General features: G+C 39.5%; 1 pseudogene; it reads left to right on the top strand.

The window, feature by feature from the left end:
* The first annotated feature begins 1,662 nt into the window (after window positions 1-1,662).
* On the top strand, window positions 1,663-24,979 carry LOC131894415 (zinc finger protein 54-like; annotated as a pseudogene).
* The last annotated feature ends 721 nt before the right edge of the window (window positions 24,980-25,700 follow it).

Genomic DNA, 25,700 nt, shown 5'->3' with positions numbered 1-25,700 from the left:
GTGAGCCCAGTGCAGGTGCGTCCATTTGTTGTGGTTACTGATTACCATAGTTGTGTGGAGTCTGCAGAATGGTAGATCATGCCCATTTCCACGCTTTTTCTTATTTCCTTCCTTCCCCCTCTTCCTTGATGTTTCCAGGGCCATAGATGGATGGTGTAACTGACTTGTTTAGCGACGGGCTCACAGATCTGTGTTTTATCTAAAAGCACCTATACCATGATTCCCAGAAGACAAACCCGTTTTTGAGTCAGCAAAACGGTAAGATCATCATCTAGTGGTAAAAGCCCCACAGCACAGGATGAATTCAAGCCTTGTCTATCAGTAGTGTTCAGTCCAGCAACTTGCACAGACACCTATTTCCTTTTAAATCCAGAGTTCCTGAAATGTCTTCCCCACCCAAAGTTGATGTTGCTAATCATGGAAACCCAGCTATTTGGCTGTGAATAGTGGAGAACTGTGAGTTCAGGATAAAGATGGCTCTTAATGTCACTTCATTTGCATCATGAAGGAAATGATTATCCAGCTTCCCAGGAATGCTCTCCATGGTGACCATTACTGCATCAATTTTACAATGTTTTATATCAATGCAGCTGTAATTTCACATTTTACTAGTGCTACTTGCATGGAGCATCTGATTTGTTTGTTTTGTTCTTTTTTTTTGGGGGGGGGGGTTTCTCTGTGAGACAGTCCTGGCTGTCCTGGAACTCTCTCTGTAGATCAGGCTGGCCTTGAGCTCAAAGAGATCCACCTGCCTCTGCCTCCGGAGTGCTGAGATTAAAGTCCTATAAATTCATACCACCACCACCCAGCTTGACTTTTCTTTTTGACTTACCTTGTATACAAGCCCTGATCTTCTGTCTCCTACTTAATCTATTCTGGTGGTGAGGCTTTTCATTGATTTATTATTATGCTGATTGTGTTTTTCACTTCGTGTTTCACTTCTGTTGAGTTTTCTTTGGTGTTGCTAACTCCTTATTGAATTCACTTTTCATAGTCTGAATTGTCCTCATTCTTCAAGGACAAGCCACTTGCTTGTGTTTTCTTGTCATTCGATCACTTTGTTCCTGTCCTCTTTGATGTCAGGGGCTTCTTTATGTACTTTAACTTCATTGAAAATTCTTCTGTGGTGTGTGTGTGTGTGTGTGTGTGTGTGTGTGTGTGTGTGTGTGCTGTTTCTCATACTTCATCTACTTTGGTTTCCTTAGGGGACACAGCTATGGAAATGGTGATTTGGGGCAGCGATATTTTATCTCTGTTTGTGTTTGGGGTATGGAAGCTAGCATCAGGATTTTGGGTGACTGTTGTCTTTTTCTGTATGAATTTATAGACCAGGAACTGGAATCCCAAAATGAGGCGTTAGACTGAACAATTTCAACCCGAAGTGGTCAAAACTCAGGACAAGATGGTCAAATAAGCGGGGTGCAGCGTCCTCCTAGATGCAGTTCTGGTCTAGGCTGGCAGCGAGCATGTGGGGAGGCTGTGCAGAGCGGGTCCAGGGCAGCCTGACAGCTGGAGCTGTGTGGAAGGCAGCCTGAGACCCAGTGGGAGGGACCGGTTCGCTGGGGCGGGTACACTCACCCGGAAACAGAACTTGGAAGGCTGTGGCACATTGTCTGGGTGTAAAGGAAGAGTGGAGGGGGGCGGGGGTTAGAAGAGTGACGTAGGCGGAAGCTGGGAATCCTCGTGGATCAGGACAGGGAAGTGGACTGAGGAGCCAAAGCCAGAAGTGTCAAGTGCCGGTTCCGTGTCGCTGCTCCGGGCCTGCACGGTGGGGAACCGCGTGGTGCAGACCTGGGAGCGGAGGACCCGGCGGGGTGTCGCGGGGACCTGAAACCTCCCCGGAGCCGCAGTCTCCGCGGGGCGGCCTGGGAAAGTCACCAGTCAGCAGCGCAGTGGCGGGAACCGCAGCCCGGCGGCCCTGGAACCTCCCAGGTCAGAGGAGCTGCGGGGCTGGGACACGGGAGGGGAGGGACCGGGGTGCGAGCAGTTTCTCTGCTGTTCATAAGGAAGCCGGATCTGAAATTCTGCTGTGGATCACTTACCCTTGTCGGTAAATTTTGGATAATATGAACTGGAACAATCCTTTTTTTTTTTTTTTTTCCATTAACCTTCTAGTCGCCAAACTATTCTTATAAGAATACTCTAGTAGAATATTTGAATTTATCTGTTGACATTTGCAAACACTGTACTCTTTGCTGTGGTGGATAAGACAAAGCTGTTGAAATTCACATTCATCCATGCTAACTGCCATGTTAAACCATTTGGCACATTGACCTGGGGAGTTGGCATCCCCAGAGTCCTTTTAGATAATAGTCCTCAAAGGAATGCTTGCAGATTTGATTGAATCTGAAAATATCCCCCCCCCACCACCACCACAGGTATGGTTGTATACATTAACATTTACAAGCAAACTTTTTATCCGTCATTAATTTTTCATCTAAGTCTGTTCTGACAAATAAAGCTTGCCTGGAGATCAGAGGGCAGAGCTAGCCACTAATTAGCCAGAGAGGCCAGGTAATAATGGCATACACCTTTAATGCCAGCACTTGGGAGGAGGAAGCAGGACGATCAGGAGTTGAGGGCCACCCTGGGCTACTTGAGATTGATTCAGTCTAAAAGAAACAGCCAGGCAGTGGTGGTGCATGCCTTTAATCCCAGAGCTAGAGAGTTGGAGTCAGGAATATAAGGCTGGTGGAGACAGGATCTCCCACCCATTCTTTCAGTCTGAGAATTCATAGAGGTAAGATGTCCTGAGTTGGCTGCTCTGCTTCTCTGATCTTTCAGCTTTCACCCTAATTTTTTTTTTAAGATTTATTTATTTATTATGTGTACAGCAAGTATGACTGCAGGCCAGAAGAGGGCACCAGATCTCGTTACAGATGGTTGTGAGTCACCATGTGGTTGCTGGGAATTGAACTCAGGACCTCTAGAAGAGCAGCCAATGCTCTTAACCTCTGAGCCATCTCTCCAGCCCTCACCCTAATATTGTTAAGACTAATTAGAATCGAACTTCTAAATTGTTATTTTTTTGGTTATTGTTTTTGCTTTGCTTGAGACCTAAACTAATAGTGTTGCTCTCTCTGGCCAAAAACTCACCATGCAGAACAGGTTGGACTGGAACTAAGGTTCCACCCACTTCTGTCTCCTGAGGCCAGGATTAAAGGTGTGCGCCAACACAACCTTTCAAACCGTTGATTTTTACTTTGTAGTCGGTTTCACAGTTTGTGTTGTGACTGTGGACTTCTCCCAGGAGGAGGAACAATGCCTGGACCCTGTCCTGAGGGCTTTGTACAGAGACTGGATGTTGCAAAATTGCAGCAGTTTGGTTTCTGTGGGTGAGAACAGTTTGCTTGATGTCTCCCTTGATCCTCCTCAGTATTTCTTAAACTAATCTGCAAGTGTATGAGCTTTGTGTGAATGATTCTCAAATCTCACGGAGAGAGTAAAGTGAAATCCTCAAGGGAAAAAAAAAATTTCATGGAATGTTCTTTTTTCTTCGTGTGTACCCCTTTGGGAGGTGTAAGGCTTCATCATTATTGGTCTGTGATCAATTCAGAACTAGTATATAATATTATCTTCCCAGTCATTCAGTTCCATTTCTGCCACTGACTTTTGACTGAGCTGTGACTGGAAGTGTGATTCCAGTTACCGTAACTAAAAATGCTTTCTAATTGTCTGACACGGTAGGACAGTTGGGGAATCATTTCTATAATTCTGTATTTATTTAGTTTTCTCTTCATCTGCTGAGTACAGTACTGTGTTAGAAATCCAGGTGCTTTCTTTTTTTTTTCGAGACAGGGTTTCTCTGTGTAGCTTTGCACCTTTCCTGGAACTCTCTCTGTAGCCCAGGCTGGCCTCGAACTCACAGAGATCCACCTGCCTCTGCCTCCCGAGTGCTGGGATTAAAGGCGTGCACCACCACCACCTGGCCAAAATCCAGGTGCTTTCTGAACAATCTCTTTCTCATGTGCAGGGCTCACTGATCACCCAGACCTGCTCACCTGTGCAGCAGAACAAAGTGACCTCGAAGGAGTGAGGAGACAGTAAGGATGCAGGTATCATGTAGACATTGGTGAAGGAGTGGAAAGGGGATCAAGTGAATGTGGAAGTGGAACATGAAATCAGTTTTGCCACATTCTGTTTCACTAGAGATAATTCTGGAGACATCCACTGAGGAGAATCTCCTCAGGATTATCCTAATGTAGGTGTGAGAAGAGGTTCTAAGGAAGACTTGAAGCTAGGAGGGAAGTAGAATTGTATTTCCCCCTTCAGATTACTTGTTCCCTGTTACTCTCTATTACTCTATTACTCCCCCACACCCCACAGTGGTCTTCTTTTAAATTTCTGGTTACTGCAGTCACTCCGGGTTGTATACTCATCTGAAGATTTGGAGCTAGGAACAACTTCCTATGAGAGAACATACAATGTCTGTCTTTCTGGGTCTGGGTTACCTCACTCAATATGATCTTTCCTAGGTCCATCCATTTATCTGCAAACCTCAAGATTTCAATTTTCTTTACAGCTAAACACTATTCTATAGTGTTTATGTACCACATCTTCACTATCCATTCCTCAGTCGAGGGACATTTAGGTTGTTTCCCTTTTGTAGCTATTGTGAGTAGAGCAGCAATGAACATGAGTGAGCAAGTATCTGGAGTAGGATGTCGAGTCCTTTGAGATTATACCAAGGAATGGAACAGCTGGGTCATGTGCTAGATTTATTTAACTTGAGGGTTTGTTTATTTAATTGAGGATTCTCCATATTGATTTCCAGAGTGGCTAAATTTATTGTTCATAAGGTTTTTATTCCCTGTGCTTTTGTTTTTGATATTGCTGATTGAGTTATTCACAGTATTCCTCTTTCTTCTCTGTGAGAATTAGTGTTTTGCTGTCTTGCCTAGGGATGATTACTTCCCAGTTCTCCTGTATTTATCTGTTCGTCACATGAAATTTATTATTCACCATGTTCTTGTGAATAATTCCTCTGATCCTCCTGTATATGTTTTACCTCTGATTTATTATCAGCAGTATTGCTTTAATGAAATGAACTGTTTTAATTCCTGACTGTCTTAAAATGCACTCATGTCTCCATCGATTTTAAGATAGAATTTTTCTTTGTGCAATAGTATTGTTGATGGTAATTTTCTCTACAAGCTTTACATATCTTTCCATGCTCTCCTGGCTTTCACATCATTAACTAGACACCTGGTTGTATTCTGTTTCTTGAGTCTTTTCATGTGGTTTGACATTTTTCTTTAATAGCTTTCAGTATTAATTTTTTTTTCTTTTTGGTCCCTTAATATTAAAGGGCAGCAAGCCATCTATTCATTGTTCCTGAAAGAGAAACTCTTAAGAAGTCGAAGAAAAAGAAATGGCTTGTTTCTCCAGTAAACATGCCCCAGGTCAGTGGTCATAGCTCCTTTTTTTTTTTTTTTTTTATGGAAATGTTATAGTTTGAGATATTGGAAGCCTTTTATTTTCTTCTTCTGACTTTTTTTTTAACTTTCTCATGAAAAACGTTGGAAACATACAAACAAACAAAATGCAAAATTAACCAGACTCAAAGACTATACAACTTAATGTACTGTTATACAGTTACTCACTGGGAACAGAAGCTCTGGAACCTCACATGAGATTTTTATAGTTTTAATATCTAGTATATTTTGATCTACTTATCTACCATCAAAACCAAAACAATGTTTAACAGAAGTAGAACTAGAAAAGCAATTAGCTTTATATCCTTTTATTTATTTATTATTTTAAGATTACTTATTTTGTGTATGAGTGCCCTATCTGCATGTATGCCTTTATTCCAGAAGAGGGCATCAGGTCCCATAGAGATGGTTGTGAGCCACCATGTGGTTGCTGGGAATTGAACTCAGGACCTCTGGAAGAACAACCAGTGCTCCTAACTGCTGAGCCATCTCTCCAGCCCCTTATATCCTTTTTCATAACTGGTGTTCATTGCCTGCATTCAGTCCTACCTCAGCCCTCATTTTTAACATTTCTGTTCTCTTTTCTACGTGTTCTACTGTGCCCACATGTACACTGTTTCTATAAACACGTATCATTGGCTAGATTCTGTATATGAGGGAAAATGTGATTTCTTCTTTCTGACATCTCTAACTATTACACATTCTAAGTCCAACTATTCTCCTGCATATTTGTATTATTTTTCTCTTCAGGTTAATGGTATTTCACTATATATGTATACTATTTTCATTATACATTCATTGGTTCATAGACAATTAGGTCACTTGAAATTTTTCACTAAGTGGTAGTAAACATCGGGTGTAAATAGCTCTAGAGTGGGGTGTGGAGTTCCCCGGATATATGGTCAGGAGTCAAATAGCTGGGTCATACATTAGTTCTATCTTTTTTTTTTTTTTTTTAAAGATTTAGTTATTTATTATGTATACAGTGTTCTGTCTGCACATATCCCTGCAGGCCAGAAGAGGGCACCAGATCTCTTTACAGATGGTTGTGAGCCACCATGTGGTTGCTGGTAATTGAACTCAGGACCTCTGGAAGAACAGCCACTCTCTCTGAGCCATCTCTCCAGCCTTATTCTATCTGTAATTGTTTAATAATCTTCATTTCCACTTGAGTGTATTAATTTGCATACCCCATCCCCACCCGCATGCACGCGCACACATTCACACACACACACACACACACACACACACACCACCACCACCACCACCAACAACAACAGTAAATAAGGGTATCTTTCTCTCCACATCCTCTCTAACATTTGTTGTCAGGTTAGTTGATAATAGCCATTCTGCCTGGGGTGAGGCAGTATGTCAAAGTAGTTTAGTTTACATTTCTGGAATTTCAGGGATCCCGAACCCTTTTTGCTATATTCATTGGCCATTTGTGTTTCTGTCTTTGAAAAGTATCTATTCAATTCATTTGCCCTTTTGGTGATTGCAATTTTATTTCCTTGGAGTTTAACATCCGTAATTCTCAGTGAATTCTAGGTATGCACTGCTATCCAAAGTATTGTTGGTACAGACTCTCTCCCATTCTGTGGGGTGCCCGTGTGCTCTGCTGATTGTTTATGTTGATGTACAGAAACTCTTTATTTTCATGTAGTCCCATTTGTTGCTAACATGGGTTAGTTCCTGTGCTGTTGGTATTCTTTCTGATCAATAAGTTCTTGCCCATTCCAATGTCCTGATGGGTATTCCCTATGTTTTCTAGGTTTCTGTGTGTCTGGTTTTAAATGAGGTTTTTGATCCAGTTTGAATGGATTTTTATACAATGTGAAAGATAAGAATCTAATATAATTCTCACAGAATTTAGTATATTCATTTACTGACAGGAAATCTATGTCACTCCCGAATGTATACAAATTTATTATACTTACATATACATGCTTAGGTGAACTTAAACATTATTAGATGTGTTTTTGGACTTCCATCAATTTTTATAATTCTTTGTGAGTGAAATCTTCAAAACATCTGAAATTGTTGTTTATTTAAGTCAGCCTCTGAATATTTTTAGAAAAATCTGGATTATATCAAGTGTGGCCGATGCAGATGTCTATCTGCTTAGAAGTGGCCCAAAATTCTCATGATATTAATTCTATAGACTCCTTGATCTTATATATTAACTTTAAAATTTGCAGTATGCAGTGTCACACTCCTTGTTACTGTGGGGAAAACCCCAAACTCTTTGACTATTGAGTCAATCATAAATTTTGCCTTCTGTATCTACCCCTTTACTGTTTAATGATGTGACTTTAGACCTAGAGTCTAAACATCCCAAGTGAACTTGATAGAATAGAGTCATATAAGGCCCACGTACACACAGGATTGATTTGGTGTCAGCACTACAGCATGATCTTCAGGTATAGCATTTAAAAGCACATTTCCTCATCAAGGATTTCCCTTCTGAGACGTGTACACTGTGATTCTGTGCAACATAACACAGGATCCATAAAAGATAACCCTGTCTAGACCTTAAATGTGTGTCTTGTTGCAGGGACATGCTTGTGAGACTATTATGTCATCCTGTTTTCAGAGGTAGAATATTCATTATAGTGTGTGACTGTTATTATATCATTGTTTTGAGTAATTGTCTTCACTCATCAACATCCCTAATTTCCTTAAGTCTCCTTACATCCAAGAAAGCACTCTGTCTGGCTTCACATGATCAAACTGTACCTTTTGTTTCAGGGTCTATTGACATTTAGGGATGTGAGTGTGGACATCTCCCAGGAGGAGAAGGAATGCCTGGACTCTTCTCAGCGGCCTTTGTACCTTGATGTGATGTTGGAGAATTACAACCTGGTTTCTCTGGGTGAGAACATTTTGATTGTAGAATTCCTAACTCAGGCTTTGTATGTACTGACTTTATAGGTTATGAACTCTCTGTTAGGCTGTCTTGGAAACAAGAGAAGAATAGGGAATGCTTGGAAGTAGAAAAGATCTTTTTCTTGGTATTTGGTTTTTGTTTTTGCTTTTTTTTTTACATTTTTCATTTCAGAGGTGTCATGTACCCTTCATTTTAGTTTCACGATGCATTCAGAAACTCTGTAGCATGTAATATTTCCACTTATATCTTAAAGCACCTAAGGGTGTGGAAATTTAAAATTCTCCCTAAATATGCTGAAGGTTCTGATAGGAAATCATAGCAGTTGGGAAATCATTCCTATATTATTTTACAATGTGTTCTTCGCATGTAATGAGAAGAATACTATGTCTGTATTCTTTCTAAATACAGAACACGTAGATTATTGTATTGGAAGGCAGGCTTAGTCACTTGGAGCAAATGAGATTGCCCTGGAATATGGAGAGGAGAGAGTAGCCACAGCCAAGGCGGGTTAGTGAATAAGCTGGACAACAGTAACAGCTTCAAGTGACAGAGAAAGCAAGAGCTGAGAATATTTTTTGCTTTATTCAGTTCTACTTGAAAGGATTCCTGATCATTTAAATTAGTGTACTGTCCTGGCCCCAGAATGCATGTGGCCTGTTGTAAATGTTAGAAGACGTTGTGCCTTATTACACCTGAATTATGGTGACAGTACTAGTACAAAGTGCAATTTCATTTGAGTATGCTGACATTAGATTGGAATAATTTTATAAGTTATAAGCCTAATGTGAGTCCATGAAGTAGAATTATTCTGTAATTGCCTACCTTGCATACATGTCAGTGGTGGGTAGAAATAAGCAATGGCTTTCCGTGACAGCCCTGCCTCAAATGGTCCAGAGCAGCGGTTGTCAGTGCTGGCAATGTTACAGCCCTTCAATGCACTTCCTTACCTTGTGGTAACCCCCAACCATAAAATTATTTTGAGTGCTACCTATTAGCTGTAATTTTGCTATCAAGTTACGTCTCAGTTCCTGAGCTCATCGGAAATATGTGCTTTCAGATGGTCATGACCCACAGGTTGAGAACCACTGATCTGAGCCTCTGATGCTTGGCAGAATCCTTGTTTTGCATCCATTACTTTTGAAGAATCTAATGTGGGTTTTTTCGTTTTTTGTTTGTTTTTTTGTTTTGTTTTTTGTTTTTTGGTGGGGGGTAACCACTTTGATTCTTTTTTTCAGTAAGCCTTTAATCTTTGAAGGCATTGGTTCTTCTGACTGTAATCTTCATTGCTATATATTAGTAAGTAAACTAATGTAAAAGACTGTGAACCTAGGATTGGATTATACTCTAACAATTTCTGAGAAAAAAATATTTAAAAATGGAGACAATGGAATAGAGACAATGGTCTTTTTATAAAAAACCTGGAGCCAGAAATTGGGGTAAATACTGAAAGATCAGAGAGACAAAGGAACAAGCCACCTCTTACCTCTAGGACTTCTCATCCTGAAAAGTTTTCCTCAGCCGAAAGACTAGTTCCTGTCTCCTCACGCCTTATATACCTTTCTCTGCCCACCCATATCATTTCCTGTCTCAACTTTCCTAGTGCTGGGAATAAAGGCGTGTGACTCCCAAGTATTGGGAATAAAGGTGTGTGTCACCACTGCCTGGCTGTTTCTCTCCTAGACTGAGTCAATCTCATGTAGTCCAGGGTGGCCTTGAACTCAAAACCGGATGGATCTCTGCCTCCTGAGTACTAGGATTAAAGTTGTGTGTCACCACTGCCTGGCTTCTATGTTTAATCTAGTGGCTTGTTCTGTTCTCTGATCTCCAGGCAAATTTATTAGGGTACACAATATATCACCACATAAATATAGTCAGTGAGCTCCATCCCAAGGCTAATTATTGTTTCATCAGTTATTTGTGTCAACTTCCTTGAAGGCTATCACTCTATTTTTGTGAAAATCTATATAATTACAGTGACAGAATGAGGTTAACTACTGCAAACTCTATTCACAGTAGTTGCTGGTTGACTTCTCTTAAAAGAGAACTTAGGGAGGCAGTCATTTATCACATGTTTATTATTGCAACAAGCCCTATTAATCTGAACTGTATTCATTTTCAGAGAACAATTGCAAATGTGATCCTGTCCATCAACATGTGAAGACTGGAAAGGAGTGTTGTCAGTGTAATAAGCTTGGCAAAGTGCTTCATGGCCTCTCCACATGTGCACTTTATAGAACAAGTCAAACTACAGAAAACTCTAATCTAAACTACAGATGCAGTAACCACAGGGATGCCTCTATTGACTCATCAATCCCAGATAGGCATGAAAGCATGCACACTGCAGAAGAACCTTGCAAATCTGAAATCTGTGAGAAATCTTTAAATTTGTTTTCCAACATTACCCAAGATAAGAGACTCTACTCTGCAAAGAAAGAGCACAGGCAGGGAGAATATGATGACTGTTTTAGCTCTGCATATAGTTTTATGCAGCAAATAATCTATGTTAGAGAGAAACCATTCCAATGTGAGGAATGTGGGAAATGCTTCAGTACTGCCTCAAACCTCAGGGTACACCAGAGAGTACATACTGGAAAAAGACCCTACAAGTGCAACGTTTGTGACAAATCCTTTACCTGGTGCTCAAATCTTAAAAGACATCAAAGACTTCACACTGGAGAGAAACCTTACAAATGCAAAGAATATGGAAAGTCCTCTATTGAAAAGTCAAGTCTCAAAGGGTATTACAGAATCCATACTGGAGAGAAACCTTACAAATGTGAGGTATGTGACGAATCTTTTCTTCTGAACTCAACTCTTATAGCACATCAGAAAATGCATACTGGAGAGAAAGTTTACAAATGTAGGGAATGTGGCAAATCCTTTACCTATAACTCACATCTTAGAACACATCAGAGGTTTCATAGTGGAGAGAGACCTTACAGTAGTAAGGAATGTGACAAGTCTTTCACTCGGTGTTCCTACCTCAGAGTACATTAGAGAAAATTCATACTGGAGAGAAAAGTACCCTTGTAAATAATGTGATGTAGCATTTATCTGGAATTCTCTGTTTATGAATCCCAACAGTATACATAATAGAAACATATAGATAAGAGACTTGTGAATGCCTTTAATGATGGTCTAAATCTTAGAAAATATCACAGGGTTTATATTAAAATTAAATTCTGTAAAATAACTGGAAAGTTTTTTGTTGTTTTGATTTTGTTTTGTTTTGTTTTTTAAATGTGTATGGTGGCATTGCCTGAGGCCAGAAGAGGGCATCAGATCCCCTGAAGCTGGATTAATAGAAATTGTTGGGAATTGAACCCCATCCTCTGGAAGATCAGCCACTGTTCTTAACCACTAAGCCTTATCTCCAGACCCTGGAAAATGCTGTAATAAGAACATTTATCTTTTTCAGCATCCAAAAATTCATAATAATGTCAGGCGAGGTGATGCACATCTTTAATCCCAGTACTTAGGAGAGAGAGGCAGGAAGATTTCTGAGTCAGAGGCCATTATGGTCTACGTAGTGAGTTCTATGACAGCCAGGACTACATAAACTGTCTCAACAAGAACAAAAAGTCATAATGAGGAAAAATGTATTAACAAAATATGTGACAAAACTTTCTCATTTTGCTGTACACTAGAAAATCCATAGTTCTGTGGACTAGTGGCTATGGAGCCCCCATGGGACTGGACTTGGCCCTCTGGATATGGGAGACAGTTGTTTACCTTGAACTGTTTGGGGAACACCCGGGCGGGGGGATCAGAATCCATCCCTGGTGCATGGGCAGGCTTTTGGGAGCCCGGTGCCTGTGGTGTGTCATCTTGCACAGCCTTGGTGTGGTGGGGAGGGGCTTGGACCTGACTCAGCTCCGTGTGCCAGGCTCTGCTGACTCTCCATGGGAGACCTTGATTTGGAGGATGTGGGGATGGGGGGTGGCTTGGGAGGGAGGGCTGGGGGGTTGGAGGAGGGAGGAGATGGGATCTGTGGGTGGTATGTAGAGTGAGTAGAAAATTTCTTAAAAAAAAATAAAGAAAATCTGTAGTTCTGAGAAACTATATAAAGTATACCATGTATATATAATCTCCGTATGTTGTTATTCATTGGAAATTCCACTCCCCAAATGCGTTCATCTTGGTAAATCTTTCCCTAGTGCTGAAATTGTAGGCATAAAAAGAATTCATAATGAAAGAAATAAGAAAATGCTCTAATAAAGCTTCACCCTTTGTTCACATTCAAAATCTTCATACTAGAGTCACACTGTAAAAACAGCAAGAAAGCCGGGCGGTGGTGGCGCACGCCTTTAATCCCAGCACTCGGGAGGCAGAGGCAGGCGGATCTCTGTGAGTTCGAGGCCCACCTGGGCTACCAACTGAGTTCCAGGAAAGGCACAAAGCTACACAGAAAAAACCCTGTCTTGAAAAACAAAAAAAAAAACAAAAACAAGAAAATGAGAAACTCTGAAGAGATAGGATATGCATGTGATGTCACAGTCATGCTTATATATAGCTTATAAAACTCCAAAAGCTTTATATGGAGACTGGATGTTGCAGAATTGCAGCAGTCTGGTTTCTATGGGTGAGAATAGTTTGCTTGCAGTCTCCCTTGCTCCTCCTCAGTTTTCTTGACAAACTAATCTGCAAGTGTATGAGCTTTGTGTGGATGAGTCTCAAAATCTCAAAGTAAAGTGATATCCTCAGAGGAACATTGAAAATCTTCATGAAATGTTCTCTCTTCTTCCTGTGTCTCCCTTTCGGAGGTGTGAGGCTTCCATCATCTTGGGTCTATGATAAATTCAGAACCTTACCTAGTGTACAACATTCTCTTCCCAGTCATTCAGTTCCGTTTCTGCCTGAGTTTCAACTGAGCTGTGACTGAAAGTGTTATTCCAGTTACCATAACTAAAAATGCTTTCTAATTGTTTTCAGTATTCTGACACTGCAGGACAGTTGGGAAATCATTTGTATAATCCTGTGTTTCGATTTCTCTTCATTTGCTGAGCACAGTCCTGTGTTAGAAATCCAGGTGCTTCCTAAACAATCTCTTTCTCACTTGCAGGTCTCACTGATCACCCAGACCTGCTCACCTGTGCAGCAGAACAAAGAGGCCTGGAAGATGGAGAGAGAGGAGACAGTAGCTAAGGATCCAGGTATTTGGAGAGATTGTTGAAGATGTGGAAGGGGTGGAAGTGGGACATGAAATCAGTTTTGCCACATTCTGTTTCACTAGAAATAATTCTGGAGATTTCTACTGAGAAAAATCTAATGATTATCCTAATGTACTTACAATAAGTATGAAGAACAGGTATGTATGTAGAAAGGAGATGTTCTACAAAAGAATTGATACTAGGAGGCAAATAAAATTTTATTCGAGTATTCATGTGAGTGATACTCTCCATATTCATTCACATCACCAATCGTGTCTTCATACCAATATTAAATGGTTTTCATTTCTGTGCTTTTAATATATTATAAAAGGATTGAAAATTAATACCTCTAGGTTTATTGTTTTCAGAATTTTGGAGCTTTGGTACTGAAGTACTTTCTCTAACTTTTAGTGTTAATGTCTCCGTTGCTGAAAGTAATGCCAACAGAATTTTGATAAGAATCAGGAAGTACGTTTACAGACTGTTAAACTCCAACTGCACTGTCTTCCCATGGATATCTCCTGTTGTCTGTGGTCATAACAGTTCCAAGTGGTTTCCATTGCTGTAATTGTAACAGACTGTGAGATCACCTCTAGGTTTGATCCTCTTAGTATTTTCTGGCTCTTTGCTGTTCCTTGGTACTTTCAGCAAAACATGCAATAGGATTGTGATAAGAATTGCTTGGAGTCTTAGAGAAGACAGACCTCTGTCTTGGTTGTCTTGTGTTTGAAAAAAACATGAAGCAGTGTGCCAGTTTTCACATGTTTTATGTGTTCTCCTGTTCTCTGTCTGCTGTAGATGTCTATATTCTGGTTTATGTGACATAAAGCCATGTTGATCAGGACTTTCTATCTAATGAACCATTTTATCATTTGCTAATATTGCTTATTTTCTGTTTTGATGCTTTTGTCTTGGTTTTTCTGTCACTATTTTAATTATGATCATCAGTCATCTTTACTGCTGTCCATTTTATGGCATTTTTAAAAAAATTTCTTCTTTCTCAATTTGTTGTATCTTTAGATATGAAATGAGTTATTGGTAGAAAATATATTTGAAACTCAGCTGTCATTTTGGTTTTTACATGATTAGCTTAGGGAATAATATCTATTTATATTTTAAGAAATTACTGAAAGAAATACATTTGGTATTGTTTAGGAACTTGAGTGTAGACACTGACTAGGAAGAATTGGAATCTCTGTATACTCAATTTACATTATCTTATGACCTACAATGTAGAACTTTTTAATATGTACCTATTGGCCATTCAATTGCTATTGAGCATGGGATGTTCATTCTTTTGCTTATTTATTGGTTATATTATCATTTGCTTCCTTTCTAATTTTTTTTGATGGATTATGGGTTTTCATCCATTTCACTATAAAAAGATAGCCAATAAATATTTCTGCTGTTTAGGCTATTTTAATTATTATTTCCCTGGATGTTTTTAATTTTACACAGTACTCCATTCCTATTGTTATATCAAGTGTTGCTCTTTATGTTACTCTTCAGGATTCACTGTTTCAGATCGTACATGAAGGTCTGTGAGTCATTGTGTGGTAGGAGAGACTTGGATGCAGGATCATGTTTTTATATGTGGATAGATACTTTACTCAATATCACTGTTTAGAGAGGCTATCTAGTCTGTAACACATGTTTATGGTATTTTTAAGACATTTACCTGGTCATGGCTTTTGGGCATGTTCTGGATCTACTGCTGTATTGCATTGGGCTGACCTGGAATCACACTGGGAGAGCTCGAGCATTACATTTACTAGGATTCCTCTGTTACCCATTAAGTTGTAGGTTTCTCTTTACTATTTTTGTGAAGTTTGTTGTAGGAAATTGAATGTAATGGAGTTTTATCGGGGACTATGGGGGTCTAGCCCCTCGATAATTCCCTTCCAGGGTCCAGGAAGAATCTACAACCAGCTGATAATGTTTGATGAAAAGAAATGAATCTATGTACACAAAACTCCTTAGTCCATATACTTTATTATTCTGTGTCAGTTACAAGCTTATATTCTGCTCTCATATTTAGCTCATTTCTTGTCTGATTTCTCTCTACACTTATCTGTGGTCCCCTCTAGGTTCTATCTTAATTCCTTCATCTAGTTCTGCCCCTTCTAGGTTCTCTCTCATCCATCTAGTTCTTTCCCAAATCATCTCCTCTCCCATCTCCTTCTCTGTCATCTGTTTCTTCCTAATCTTGTTCTTCCCCATCTGACTCTTCCTCATCTTCCATCTCATTTCTCCAGTACCCTCTTCTAGCTCTTTAACCTAGTTCTTTCTCATCTCAGTTTGTTCCTCTCAAGTTCTTACCCATCTAGTTTATTCATTCTCTCTTCTCTTCTCTGTCCCCCAGTGCCCTGGAAGTCCTGGTATATATACACTTACAAGCAGTAAGTGACCCCTTAGCAGTGCAAAGCCAGGCTTCCAGGGTCAAACAGAGGGGTTATAAAAATCACATAGAGAGGCAATAACCGTTAATTATCATTTGCAACCCCAAAGGGAAGTGACCAATGGGGAAATGAATTAACTAAAGGCTAAATTCGGGTAATATCTAAGAAGAAGGATCTTATGTGCTCAACTATAGTCTTAAACGTGATTAGTAGAAAATGTTAAGAATCTATAAGTTGCTAGGTCAATGGGAGAAAATAAAACTGTCTTTTTTTTCCCTGTGGCTTATATCTGTCCAAGCTATCTGCCATTTTTCTGCAAGATGGGGGAAAGTGTGCTCAGTCGCTAGGCAACCTGTGTACAGCTCGATGGCTCTTGTGATAGTTAGAGGGAGATCTGGAATTGGAGGTAAGATTTGGGAAAGGGGGCAGTTAAGCTTAATTGGTACATCCGCCAGGCCTTCTCAAACAGGTAGCCTGGATGGTTAAGTCTGTTCTTAGAGAGTACAGAGGTATCTCTGATAAGGTACTTTCCTCCATCTGAGGATGGACCTGGCCGGATGCTGCCAATGATGATAATTACAGGGAGGCTTGAACTGGGGTTCTGGCTGAGCATAGCTGTCAGCACAGAAAGTTATCTAAATATTCCTAGAAGTGGTTAGGTAAGCAGTTGAAGGTCTATAAAGTTCGTAAGGCTGTAAGAAAGGAGGGTCTGAGCTAAATTGTGTAAAGCTATTACTTAACGTCCACCTGACCTAGGTAGTGTCTCCTTGTGGAATTTATCTTAAATCAGGAGACTTGTTATTACTGTTAGTCCTTGAGAGTGGCTAAAGGAGATATCTGATTCCAGAGAAAGCCTTTCCTGAGGCTGTTCTCCAAATACCTGGAATGTGTATGTCCAGAGAGTGATCAGTCCACACTGTTAGCCCTTCTTAGGGAAAAGTCAATTGGGAAAACTATGAAGGCACACATGATTTTCATAACAGAATACAGATGATATATAACAAGCCAAATAACACCAAAAACTCCTTGGAATTTGGCTTCCTCTAGAGGAATTCCCTCCAGGTTAGTGACTTTGCCATAACCAGCTGAGTTCTTATGATATATTCCTGTGGCCCGCAACAGAATTTCAACTAACTATACAAAAAAATACAGCGTGTTTCTCAGTATCATGTCCCCTTCCATCTGTGTAAAACATCTTTCCATGTTCTACTTAGCATCTTCTTCAGTTCCTTCATTGTAGAGACCTTTCATGTGCTTAGTAAGTTTACTCCAGGACTTTTATTTTGCGTCTTCCCTCTTTCTCTCTCTCCTAATTTTTATTTACTGTTTAGTTTATTAAATTTATATTTATATATTTTATATATATGAGTGTTTTACTTGCATGAATGACTATATATCATATGCATTCTAAAATTATAGTTGTGGACAGTTGGATGCACAGTGTAGATTCTGGGAATGGAATTTGGATCTCTGCAAATCAACAGACGCTCATAACCATTGAGCCATTTCTTTAGCACCCTGCTGAGTGTACTTACATGACTATCAATGATAGAAAATATTATGAAGCCATTCTGGTCATTTGTTTTTTCATTTATATGATCCAAAATCTTGATTTTACACCGACATATATTATTTCTCTCTCTCTTTCTTCTTCCTTCCTCTTTGTTTTCTTTTGTTTTTGTTTTTCAAGGTAGGGTTTCTCTCTGTAGCCCTCACTGTTCTGGAACTCACTCTGTAGATCAGGCTCACCTCAAACTCAGAAATCCACCTGCCTCTGCCTCCCAATTGCTGACATTAAAAGTGTGTGTGACCACCACTCGGCTCATTTATTATTGAACAACTTTTTTGTTCATTGTTGTATGTTTGTATGAATTCCTATACATAAAAATACAACCTACTAATTCAGTGATGAACATTTGGTATTATATAACCAAATAGTGCATTCTTCTATGGGGAAGACTGTTTTTCAAGCTCTCATAATCCCTTAGTACTTGACTAAGGTTGAGGTATAGTGAGCTTTCTTCTTTCCATGTTAGCATGTCTCTTTGTCCTTGTTCTGCTCATGTTTAGGCAGCCATGTAAGATTTCATGCATATAGTTACTCTGTCATTTCTAGGGCACAATCTCATAGCAAACATCCTGCTCCTCTGGGTCATACAATACTCTCCCCCCCCCTTTTTTTTTTTTTGGTTTTTTGAGACAGAGTTTCTCTGTGTAGCTTTGCGCCTTTCCTGGAACTTACTTTGTAGCCCAGGCTGGCCTCAAACTCAGAGATCCGCCTGGCTCTGCCTCCCGAGTACTGGGATTAAAGGCATGTGCTACCACCGCCTGGCTACATCCCCTCTTTCTAAATGATAATCCTTGAGGGTGAGGTGCAGTGGTTGTGTTGCTTATGTGTCAGTTGGAACTGAACACCACAACTCTATATTTTGACTGATTGTTTTTCTTTTTTTTTTTTCTTTTCTTTTTTTTTTTTTTTTTTTTTTTTGGTTTATCGAGACAGGATTTCTCTGTGTAGCTTTGCGCCTTTCCTGGGACTCACTTGGTAGTCCAGGCTGGCCTCGAACTCACAGAGATCCGCCTGCCTCTGCCTCCCGAGTGCTGGGATTAAAGGCGTGTGCCACCACCGCCCGGCGATTGTGTTTTTCTTATGATCTTCCTGTATTGCATAAAGAACTTCCTTTGATGAGTGATGAGGACTACATTTGTCTGTAGGAATAAGGAGAGTATTTAGAATGAATTTATGGATTATGTGTATTTAGTAAAGTAGTGGTTGTATATTCTCCAAGATCCTTGACTTCACTAGCCCTAGGGAAACTAGCTAGGTTTCCAATACCAGGCATGATTTCCCTCTTGTTGAGAGGGTTTTAATGCAATAAGATGCTGTTGGTTACCACCAAGGTCTGTGTTCCACTCTTACACCCTTAGGGCTATCATGCAGTGCACATCATTGTTGTAGTTCATAGGTGTCATAGCTGGGTAGGTCTGTTAGTTGGCTCCCTCCTTTGAAAACTTGCATGTTGCCTTCTGGTACCATGAAAGCTAGTCCCCGGGGCAGAGGCTTTAAGGTCAGTTCCATCTCAAGTCCTCTGGAATCTGTGTCTGAAGTGCATGGCTTCTTAAGCAATAGGGACGCACCTACCTCTGGGAGTCCAACATGGGCAACAGCAATAGCCTATAATGTTTGGAAGTCTCTTAGATAGTTGTGACCAACGACTTTAAAGAAGGCTGTAGTGGGTATCTAGCTGTTCCAGCTTTGACCTGGAAGTACTACCTACCCCCAAGGAGGCTTCCGGTAACTGTCATGCCTACCATGTGCTGGCTCTCTTGGTTCCTGGTGGTCCTGGATGCTGGATGGTAGACCGAGTGGAGTTCTCCAGAGAACCCAGTTGGACTGCACCTCACCTCTCCCAGATCCTGTAACCAACCCCTTTACTAGCTGTAAGTTACCCCCCAAAATAAACCTTTTTAAGTATGTGGAGTTGCCTTAATAAATCCCCACAATAGAAGGCATCTCATGGCTGGTGTTGGTAGTTTTGTTAAAAAATCTATGGCACTTGTGTGGAGCGTTATCAGCCCAGTTGGAACATTTTTATTTATATTCTAAATGTATATATATACTTACACAGATTTATATGTTATAGACTTTTTTAGTAGATTGATAATAATATCATACATTATGACTTTTAGACATCCTTACAGTTATTTTACCCTCCTTCTTCTGTGTTCATATCTGTCCTTTTTCATCCTTCCCTATTATTCCCGTCTCTCTCACTCACCCACACCCCACAGTGTCTCCTTTTACTTTTCTGGTTACTTCAGTCACTCCAGTTTGTGTACTCACGTCTGAAGATTTGGAGCTAGGAAATTTTCTATGAGAAAGAACATGCTATGTCTGTCTTTCTGGGTCTGGGTTACCTCATTCAATATATTCATTCCTACGTCCATCCATTTAATGGCAAAGCTCATGATTTCAATTTTCTTTACAGCTGAATAGTATTCCATAGTGTATATGTACCACATTTCTATTATCCATTTGTCAGTCGAGGGACATTTAGGTTGTTTCCTTTTTGTAGCTGTTGTGAGTAGAGTACAGTGAACATGGCTGAGCAAGTTTCTGTGGAGTAGGACGTTGAGTCCTTTGGGCATATTCCAAGGAGTGGAACAGCTGGGCCATGTGCTAGATTTATTTAACTTGAGGGTTTATTTGTTTATTTAACTGAGGATTTTCCATATTGATTTCCAGAGTGCCTAGATAGTTTGTTGCTAGGGTTTTTATTCCCTATGATTTTGTTTTTGGTGTTGTGACTGGTTGGGTTATTGGGGAGTATTTTTTTTTTCCTTCGGTGTGAGAATTAGTGGTTTGCTGTCTTGCCCATGGATGAATACTTCACATTTCTCCTGTATTTATCTATTCTTCACATGAAATTCATTATTTCCCATGTTCTCGTGGATAATTCCTCTGATTCTCCTCTGTATATATTTCCTCAAATTTATTATGTGCTTGGTGCTTTTATGAAATGAATTGTCCAATATTAATTCATGACGATCTTCAAATGCACATTTGTCTCCATCAATTTTAAGACAGTATTCTTCTGGGTGCAACAATATGGTTCACAGTGATTTTCTCCATAAATTTTAAATGTGGATCCATGCTATTTTGGCTTTGGGACCATTGACCAGACACCTGGTAGTATTCTGTTTCTTGGGATTTTCATGTGGTTTAACATTATTATTTAAAAGCTTTCCTAACTAATTTTTGCTTTTTCTTTTTAATTCCTTTATATGAAAGGGCAGCAAGCCATCTATTCAGCAAGCCATCTATTGTTCCTGAAAGAGAAACTCAAAGAACAAAAACAACAAGAAATGGCTGATTTTCCAGGATATACGTCCCAGGTCATTCATCAAGTCAATTATTTTTCTGGAAATGTTATATTTTGAGACTTGAAAGCCTTTCATTTTCTGCTTCTGATACTTTTTTAACTTTATTATAAAAAAAAAAGTTGCAAATAATAAAAAATTCACATACTGAAATTAACCAGACCCAGACTATACAACTCAATAGTTATAGTAGTCATTGGGAACAGATGTTCTGGAGCCCCACATGGGATTTTATGTTTTCACTCTCGAATATACTTTGATGTAATTATCTACTACCCCAAACCAGAAGTGTGACAGAATTAGAATAAAAAAGCAATTAGCTTTATATCCTTTTTCATAACTTGGTGTTCGTTATCTGCATTCAGTCCTACCTCAAACCCTGATATGTAACCTTTCTTGTTCTCTTTTCTCCATGTTCTACTGTGCCCACGTGTATATTGTTTCCATAAACATATATCATTGGCTAGATTCTGCATATGAGGGAAAAATGTGATTTTTTTCTGACACTTTTTGGCTTCATATTACACATTCTAAATCCACACATTTTCCTTCACATTTTTATTATAGTTTTCTCTTCACCTGACTGTTATCCCATTTTCTTTTTCTTTTTTTTTTTAGGTTTATTTACTTATTATGCATGCTGTATTCTGTCTGCATGTGTCCTTACAGGCCAGAAGATGGCACCAGATCTCATTACAGGTGGTTGTGAGCCACCATTTGGTTGCTGGGAATTGAACTCAGGACTTCTGGAAGATTAGTCAGTGCTCTTAACCGCTGAGCCATGTCTCCAGCCACCCAGTATCCCATTTTCATTATCCATTCATCTGTTGATGGGCAATTAGTTTGATTCCAGTACTTTGCTATGGTGAATGACAGCAGTAAACATGGGGTGTATTATCTCTGTAGTGGGCTGTGAAGTTTTGAGTGAAAGGGCTGGGGTCATTTTTAGTTCTTTAAGTTTTTAATAATCTTCAAACTAATTTCCATTTGAGTTTATTAATACGCACCCACACACACACACACACACACACACATACACAACACAGCAGTTTATGAGGGTTCCTTTCTCTCCACATCCTCTCTAACATTTGTTGTCAGATTGGTTGATGACAGCCATTCTCTGCCTGGGTAGTATTTCAAAGTACTTTTAGTTTACATTTCCATGATGGCATTTTAGGGACCTGAACACTTTCTGCAACATTTCTTTGCTGTGGGATGTTCTGTATGGCAAATGTGTTGCTCTGATTGGTCAATAAATAAAACACTGATTGGCCAGTGGCTAGGCAGGAAGTATAGGCGGGACTAACAGAGAGGAGAAAAGAAAGAATAGGAAGGCAGAAGGAGTCACTGCCAGCCGCCACCTGGACAAGCAGCATGTGAAGATGCCGGTAAGCCACGAGCCACGTGGCAAGGTATAGATTTATAGAAATGGATTAATTTAAGCTGTAAGAACAGTTAGCAAGAAGCCTGCCACAGCCATACAGTTTGTAAGCAATATAAGTCTCTGTGTTTACTTGGTTGGGTCTGAGCAGCTGTGGGACTGGCAGGTGAGAGAGATTTGCCCTGACCGTGGGCCAGGCAGGAAAACTCTAGCTACATTTCTTGGCCATTTGTTTCTGTCTTTGAAAAGTCTCTATTCAGTTCATTTGCCCTTTTGTTGGTTTGTGGTTTTATGTCCTTGGACTTTAATTTCTGTAATTTTTGGTGAATTTTAGCTATGAGCTCATATCTAAAGTGTCACAAAGTGTCACTGAAGTGTCAAAATGAGATTGTTTCTCATTTTGTGGGGTGTCTGTATGCTCTGCTGATTGTTTCTGTTGATACACAGAAACTTTTTATTTTCATGTAGTCCTATCTCTCGATACTTGGGGTTTGTTCCTGTGCTGTTGGTATGTTTACGATTCAAAAAGTTCTTGCTCAACCGTATCCTGTCAGCTCTTCCCTACATTCTCTTATGTTTCTCTGTTTCTGGTTTTCAGTCATGTTTTGATCCATTGTAACATGATCTACAGGTACAGCATTTAAAATTACATTTCCTTATCACAGAGCTTCCTTCTGAGACATGCACACTCTTATCCTTCGTGACACAAACATAGCACCCATAGCAGATAGAGATAACCATGTCCAGACCTTAAATGTGTTTTTTGTTTTGTGTATACTGCTTGTGAGAATACTGTGTCATCCTGTTTTCACAGAGTTAGAACAATCATTATAGTTTGACTATGTTAGAAATCATTGTTTTGAGTAATTATCTTTATCATCTACATCCCTAATCTCCTTAAATCTCCTTATATCCAAAAAGAACTGTATCTGGTCAAACTGCACTTTGTGTTTCAGGGTCTGTTGACATTCTGGGATGTGACTGTGGACTTCTCCCAGGAAGAGTGGGAACGCCTGGACTCTGCTCAGAGGGCTTTGTACATTGATGTGATGTTGGAGAATTATAACAACCTGGTCTCTGTGGGTGAGAACATTTTGCCTGTAGAATTCCTAACTCAGGCCTTGTGTGTACCTACTTCATAGGTTGTAAACTCTGTTAAACTGTCATGGAAATAAGAGGAGACTAGGGAGTTTGGTAGTAGGAAAACTTTTTCATGGTCTCTGAAAAAGAAAAATAAACCCTTTGATTCTTTTAAGTAAGCCTTTAATCTTAAAGGGAATTGGGATTTTCTGAACTTATTCTTCCTTTCTGTTCATTAGTAAATATAAAACTGAATCTGGGATTGCATTAAACTCTTCTCCATCAATTTCTGAGGAAAAAATATATATATAAATGGGAACATTCTAAATATAATCAGTGACTGAGCTTCATCCCAAGGCTAATTACTGGTTCTTAAATCATTTGTTACATCTTCCTTGAAGGCTATTACTGCTTTTTGTAAGAATCCTTATAATTATAGTGAGAAGAAAAAAAGGTCTAGTACTGGGAGCCCTATTCTAAACAGTTGCTAGTTGATCTATCTTAAGCGAGAACTTAGGGAGACAGTCATTTATCAAATGTTTAGTCTTGGAATAAGCCCTATTAATCTGAACTGTATTCATTTTCAGAGAACTATTGGATGTGTGATTCTGTCCAGGAACATGTGAAGACTGAAAATGAGTCTTGTCAGTATACTGAGCTTGGCAAAGTGCTTCATGACCTCTCCACATGTGCACTTTATGGAACAAGTAAAACTACAGAAAACTCTAATAACTACACTTGCAGTAATCACAGAGATGCCTCTATTGACTCATCAATCCTAGATAGACATGAAAGTATGCACACTGCAGAAGAACCTTACAAATCTAAAGACTGTGAGAAATCTTTACATTTGTGTTCCAACATGACTCAAGATCAGAGACTCTACACTGCAAAGAAAGAGCACAGGCAGGGAGAATATGATGACTATTTCAGCTCTACACACAGTCTTATGCAACAAACAATCTATGTAGGAAAAAAACTGCACCAGTGTGAGGAATGTGGTAAATTCTTCAGCTCCCCCTCAAACCTCGCTATACATCAGAGAATTCATACTGGAGAGAAACCCTTCAAGTGCAATGTTTGTGACAAATCCTTTAACTGTTTCTCAAGTCTTGAAAGACATCAGAGAGTTCATACTGGAGAAAAGCCTTACAAATGTGAAGTATGTGACAAATCCTTTAACGTGATCTCAAATCTTAGAATACATCAGAAAACTCATACTGGGGAGAAACCACACAAATGTAGGGAATGTGACAAATCCTTTACCCAGAGCTCACATCTTAAAAGACATCAGAGAGTTCATACTGGAGAGAAACCTTACAGATGTAAAGAATGTAACAAATCTTTTTCTAAGTGCTCAACTCTTCAAGCACATCAGAAAATTCATACTAGAGAGAAAACTTACAGATGCAAAACTTGTGACATATCCTTTACCCAGTATTCAAATCTGAAAATACATCAAAGAATTCATCCTAAAGAGAGACCTTACTTCTGTAAGGAATGTGGGAAATTTTTTACTAGCAACTCATATCTTAAAGTACATCAGAAAATTCATACTGGAGAGAAACCTTACAAATGCAAAGACTGTGACAGATCCTTCACCCAGTGTTCAACTCTTAGAACACATTACAAAGTTCATACTCGAGAGAGACTGCATATGTAAGGAATGTGGCGAGTCTTTTATTAAGTGCTCAACTCTTAGAGCACATCAGAAAATTCATACTGAAGAGAAAAATACTGTTGTAAATAAAATGATATAACATTTATCTGGTGTTCTATGCTTATAAACCACAACAGCATACATAATAGAAACATAAAGATAAGAAACTTGCAAAAGCCTTTAAAGAAGGTTTGAATCTTAGGAAATTATCACAGAGTTTATATTAAATTAAAATTCTACAAATCTGTGTGAAAAGCTTTTTTTGTTTAAATTCCTAGGTGTTTTGACTGAATGTATGTCTGTACATTATATGTATGCTTCCTGCCTGTGGATGCCAAAAGAGGGTATCAGGTACACTGAAGGTGGAATTATAGGCAGTTGTGAGCTTCTGTGTGTGTGTTGGCAATTGCAGCTCGGTTCTCGGGAAGAACAGCCAGTGCTCTTAACCACTAAGCCATCTCCAACCACCTGGGAGAAGCTATAGTTAAAATATTTAGCTTGTTTAATATCCTAAATTTCATAATGCCAGGCATGGTGATTGTGGTGGTTTGAAAGACAATGGCCACCAAAGGGAGTGGCACTATTAGGAGGTATGGCTTTGTTGGAGTAGGCTTGGTCTTGTTAGAGGAAGTGTGTCATTGTGGAGGCAGGCTTTGAAGTCTCATATATGCTCAAGATACCACCCAGTGTCTTGAGTCCACTTCCTGTTGCCTTTGGATCAAAATGTAAGGACTCTCAGCTCCAGCACTATGTCTGCCTGCATGCTGCTTTGCTTCCCACCATGACTAAACCTCTGAACTATAAGACATTCCTATTAAATGTTTTCC

Source organism: Peromyscus eremicus, chromosome 1 (genome assembly GCF_949786415.1).
Source record: "Peromyscus eremicus chromosome 1, PerEre_H2_v1, whole genome shotgun sequence".
Taxonomy (NCBI): domain Eukaryota; kingdom Metazoa; phylum Chordata; class Mammalia; order Rodentia; family Cricetidae; genus Peromyscus; species Peromyscus eremicus.
This window is presented reverse-complemented; position numbering and strand designations above follow the sequence as displayed.